Consider the following 6,000-nt stretch of genomic DNA (forward strand, 5'->3'; position numbering starts at 1 on the left):
AGACTAAAACTAAATTTAATTTAGTTTTAATTTAATTTGAAAACTAAAATTTAATATTTTGTTAATATTACCAGAGATTTATTAACCAACATTTTTATGATAAGAAATGACTTTAAAATATTTATGAGCCATCATGCATCTTGCTCACACATTTAAGTTCTAACTTGGTAGATTTACACAGATTGACTCCCAACATTGATATTTCTTCCTCACTAAGGCTCCATGGTTATATTTATCCTCATTTTAGAAATGAAGGGACAGACATAAAAAACTTAAGTTACTATGTGTACAAAATTTTAGTAAATTTGGGAGATGTAATTTCATTTAAGACAACCAGACTCCAGGGTTTAACTCTTAAGAACTTCACAATTTTGATACATATAGCCTGATATATACCTGGTGATGGAAAATGAAATTTCCATTTTTGATGATCTATTAGATGCAAGGCAAAATGATAAATGCACTGTCCCTCCAGGTTAGAAAGAAAATTCTTTACTATAAATAGGATAAAGTTGGCATTTGCATATATTCAAAATATATATCTATAAATTGTATATGTACATATATACATTTGTATACCTATATTTATTCATATTTATAAGTCAGATACATAGAGAAATCATAGTATTTGACAGACCTATCACTGGGAGTAAATGGAAAAATTAAAAATTCAACCATTAGTGAAATCAAGAGTTCATCCAATTACTAATTTGCCACTCCTTCATATTTTACTTTGATGGAGAGTTAAGTTAATGGATTTCTTGTGTTTTTATTTGTTTGTTTTTGTTTTTTTGGATTTCTTTTGTTGTTGTTAATGGATTTCTATTTCCCATCTGCCACCAAAGAAAACATAACTACTACCCTTCATGTAAAATGTTCTTATTTTTCAGTAGAGGTAAACGGGAGAGTTGATGGTGAGGGAGGAGCTGGATAGAAATTTTGAATATGATTGAATGAGTATTTCCCAGTTTAGATATTTGAAAGGAGGTACTTGACTTTCTGGGGTCAACTCACATGAGGCTTTTATTTAAATGTAAATGGTACAGTGCAGCAAAGAGAGTGCAGGCAAGCAATGGGCACCACAGGTACACCTCATGCACAAGGCCTCAAGTTTCCTTAATTAATAAGACATGAAACAACAAATGTTGGCAGGGATGTGGAGAAAGGGGAACTCTCTTGCACTGTTGGTGGCTTGCAAGCTGGTACAGCCACTCTGGAAGACAGTGTGGAGATTCCTTATGAAGTTAAAAATAGAGCTACCCTACAACCCAGCAATTGCTCCCCAAGATACAGATGTAGTGAAATGATGGGATCTGTACCACAATATTTATAGCATCAATGTCCACAATAGCCAAACTGTGGAAGGAGCCAAGATGTCCTTTGACAGATAAATGAATAAAGAAGATGTGATATATATATATATATTGTGTGTGTGTGTGTGTATATATATATATATACACACACACACACACAGTGGAATATTACTCAGCCATCAGAAAGGACAAATACCTACCATTTACATCGACATGGATGGGTATCCATAATACCCTGGAGGGTATTATGCTGAGTGAAATAAGTCAGTCAGAGAAAGATAATTATCATATGGTTTTACTCATACATGGAATATAAGAAATAGTGAAAAGAACTTTAGGGTAAGGGGGAAACTTGAGTGGGGAACAGTTAGAGAGGAAGACAAACCATGAGAGACTCCTAACTTTGGGGAAACAAACAAAGGGTTGCAGGAGGGGAAGTGGGGTAACTGGATGACAGGCATTAAGGATGGCACTTGGTGGGATGAGCACTGGATGTTATACTATATGTTGGCAAATTGAACTTAAAATTAAAAAAAAATTTAAGAGCCCATGACAAATCTCACTGACATCTTGGCAAAAAGTGAAACCAGGTACCCTGGCTTTCCCAGAGATAAAGGTAGAGCTTTTCCATTCCAGCTGTAAATCAACTCTTTCTGACATAGGAGTAGAGCTAGCAGAGGTATCCATGCATATACCTGAGCAGGAGCTTTCCAAGCACATGAATGATTCAATGAAACAATAAGCCAGGAATGTTTGATGAATAAAAGTCATGTCAGGTTAGCTGGAGCAGAGTTAGCAAGAGGGCTGTGGTAGTAGTAGATCAGACAGTAAAACTCTTGTAGGCTGTGGGAGATTTGGGGGCCATCTGTGTTTTATTCCCAGTGAAAGAGGGAAATCACTGGAAGATTAAAGTTTGAAGCTCATTACTTCCACTTTAAAAGGCTGGTTTGTTAAAACATAAAAGGTTGGTTTGTTAAAAATAGTCTGTATGATGGCAACAGTAGAACTGGAGAAATTAGAGAGTGGAGAAACTACTGTAACAATCCAGGAGGGAAGGGATGGTACCTGCGATCAGGGATAGTAAAGATGATTTTAGGAACAAATTTTGAAGGTGACCAACAAAATGAATTGACAGTTTGAGTATAAAGTGTAAGAAGTACTTAAATGATGTTTATTGATAAAGTAGCAAGATAAGCAAGATTAAATGTAAATGCAGTCCTGTTTTCAAATGTGTGCTCTTAATACATTTTAAAATTTATTAAAATTAAAATTGCAAGAGAAAATTTACTCAAGTAATTATGAGCCAAGACAAGTGTCTCGTATGCCATGACAAGGAGTCATTTTCTTATATAGAAGTATTTCTTGTATAGTTAAAGTATTTTTGAAGTAGTATGGGAGGGATTCAGGATGACATGGTTTGCTTTTTACAAATTTTACTGGGATAAAGTAGGGGAAAAGTCATTCAGAGTCAGTAAGAACCAAAGGTTAGTGAAACAACTTTAAGACTATAGAATACACAGAAATGTGTGAGAAGGGCAGGATTAAGAGGAAAAGAATTGTTTTAGGAGATATAACAGAGGTGTAGACTCAATTGAATGGGTGACTGGATAGGTGTATTTAGGTTAGAATACAAGAGAACTACAGAGACAAACCTGCAGGGATAAATATTTCTGACCCAATGGATGATGACACCTTTTACTAATGACATACAGGTACAGCCTGGTCAGCACCAGTTTGTGTTGGGAGTGACCACGGGGTGGGAGTGAAGAATGAGTTTGAGTTTAACGTGTACATAGGTTGGACACCTGTTGGAAATGCATAGAGGACTTCTGGAAGTACTCTTCCCTGGAAGATAAAAATAGACAATAGTTATTTATTTCTTCACATATTTTTAAATATGTTCTTTTCCTCTTTTTTCCTTGCTGATAATTTTCTTTTCTCCACATGAATTGTTAAGACTGTGTAACTGAAATACATGTGAATACCACTTTATAGTATTTCCTTTTACTGGAGCTGTCACAGACAATTCAGGAAAAAGAAAGCTGGGTTTGATAATTTCATGGAGCACTGGCATAGACAGTGACATTATAAGCAGTGTTCTATATGCTAATTACTTCCTACACCTGTAGTTGCATAGTAAAATTAGATAGCTTTTATTAACAATTAAAATTTAACATTTCCATTTTTCTCTGTTTTACAACAGTGACTAAGCAACATCAAAAGCCATAGGTTGGAGAAAGACTATTAACCAAGACATTCACCATTATGTGATCTGATTCTATAATGAAAAAAATCTGCTATTCTCTCCTTTTGTTATGGCTTAAAGCTTTCAATTTCACAAACAAAAAAAATAAATCCTGAGAGTGAAATATGTAGGCTTGTGTCTATTGATTCCTCTACTTGCTGTGATCCTTAATGGGGAAAAACAATATTGCCTCTTTTGAACCAAGAAAATTGTTACATCCCAAGCTACACTGCTGCTGCCCACCCTTAGATCCCCAGGGCCATGCTAACTGATCCCTTCTCAGGGAAAGACACCCATAGTCCACATCTCTCCAGTATCCCTGCTCTATACATTCTAGGCTTTTGGATATTGAGAGGAAATATTGCTAGGTAAGGACAGCCCCAGAACCTTCAGAGAGTCATTAAGATCACTCTATCTTCAGGGAATTGCTTGAACTGAGTTCCTGGTCATATATAAATGTTGCATCTCCAGGTGATACATCCTTGGCCTCAGGTAAATTGAGATCTAGGATATATCTTTTTCTTTTGGGGAACCCAGAATTGTTACTCCTTCTTCACTGAGCTGAGCTTTCGGGGTAAGATTTTCTTGCTTCAGTGCCCTCCTCCTCATCTCCCTCTTACTGAAATGAGTGCACTTCTGCATACCTCAAAGCATTGTACATGGATAAAGAAACCATCAACCTAGGTAGAATCTAATGAGAACCTACAGAGTCTCCATCAATAAACAAAGATTCTTTGCTCCTGGTTCAGGCCTGAGAGTAGCTCACCACAGAGCCCAAGAGATTCCTTTGCCAAAAGTCCATCAACTAATAAATGGATAAACATTGTATGGATAGTAATTTATGCACAACGAATATTATTTTGCCATAAAAAGGAATGAAACACACCTCAACAACGTGGGTGAACCTTTGAAACCATTATGCTAAGTGAATACATCCAGTCACAAAATCATATTTCTTTGTATGAAATATCCAGAACAGGGACATCTATAGAGACAATATTAATGAAATATCCAGAACAGGGACATCTATAGAGACAAAGATTAATGGCTGTGTAGGGCTGGGTTGTTTAGGCTGGGTGAGGGGTGGTCAAAGTACACATCTGTGAATATATGAAAAAAATCCTAAAATCATTCAATTGTATACTTTAGTGGGTGAATTGTATGATATATATTATATATAATATATACATATATAATACATGTATGATATATATATTATATCATACATGTATATATCATACATGTATATGACACATAGGATAATTCTACCATTACTTTCCCTATCCTCATTTCTAACTTATTTTAGGTCATTGTGATCACTGGCCTGCCTTATTTTAATAAAAATTTCTGAGGATCTCTGGTGTAGTACTAGCAGGCTCACGTTTTAAGCCTGATGAGTTTAATGTTGCAACTGTTGACACAACTCATGCTTGCAATAGGGTGTGCTGGGATAAAAGGAGATATAGATGAGAAGTGGGTAGAAGTTGAGTTAGGTTTTGGACTTGTGTGGTTTAAGATTTCTCTTAGGATATTCAAAGACAATTTCATGCTCTTGTCCACCTGGGACACAGTTTCTATTTGCCGTGTTGCCCTTCCCACCTCTATAGCTTCCCTGCTAGTGCTTAGAGTAACTGTTAACAAAACACTTAGGTTTCCTTTTCCTAAATTAACTCTGCAGTAGCTTTTAAACAAAATTTCTTGTACAAGGTTTTAACATTTCTATTTTCCTCTATTCCTCCAAAACAGCAAATAAAACATGCCAGAAAACCATGAAATGGAGAAATGAAATTACCAAGAACTTCAGAATAGCAAATTATGCTCATTTGCTCCTGTGTCACTATTGAAGGCTTTAATCAATGTAAACTTAGCCAGAACAAATCAGTTGTGTGCAAAGGCATAAGCCTGTGTCTGCTTCTTCTTCTGCATCCTGTGGCAGCTGCTGAGCCACATGGAAGCCCTAAGGGTGATCCAGCATGAGCTGAAAGCAAGTACAGTCCTTACAGGGCTTAGGGCAGTGTGATGAACTCCTGAGTATTGCTTGCCTGTAGCCTTAGAGCTTCCCAATGGCCTTCAGCCCTGGCCATGCTGGCTGTGCTCTAGCCCAGCCTAGTTCCTTCTCTTTGGATTGCTTTCTGAGCTTGGAAGATTGAACGCCCAATAGGGTGAGACTACTAGTGCTTCAACCATTTCTTTTTGTCTCCAACCAGGCTCTTCCCGGAGAGAAATTTCCTGTAGCTCTGGGATCCCTACCTCTCCCATCCTAAATCTGCTCCTTCCTTCCTCTCTGTCTTCCTAATTCCCAGGCCAGGGTTGAGGATGTTAGCCAAGGTATACACTCTCTGCATCAAGGGTCAAGGGTGAGGATTGCTGGAAAGATGGTGAGTGGGATGACTCTAGCCTCACTTCATCCCACAGATACAATTAGATAATTCTAACATCAAT

General features: G+C 37.0%; 1 protein-coding gene across 4 annotated transcripts in view; it reads left to right on the forward strand.

Moving 5' to 3' along the window:
* Positions 1-5,458, forward strand: part of LOC144284574 (A disintegrin and metallopeptidase domain 3-like) — a 95,562-nt gene extending 90,104 nt beyond the window's left edge. For 2 of the 4 annotated variants that reach the window (XM_077849253.1, XM_077849256.1), the window contains one exon: positions 3,517-3,682. The gene's annotated coding sequence lies outside the window, so the exon portion shown is untranslated. Of the gene's footprint in view, positions 1-3,516; positions 3,683-3,979; positions 4,051-5,304 lie in introns of those variants that run through there. The other 2 variants (XR_013352996.1, XM_077849254.1) reach the window with 2 other exon arrangements.
* The last annotated feature ends 542 nt before the right edge of the window (positions 5,459-6,000 follow it).

This window comes from Canis aureus, chromosome 15 (genome assembly GCF_053574225.1).
Source record: "Canis aureus isolate CA01 chromosome 15, VMU_Caureus_v.1.0, whole genome shotgun sequence".
NCBI lineage: Eukaryota > Metazoa > Chordata > Mammalia > Carnivora > Canidae > Canis > Canis aureus.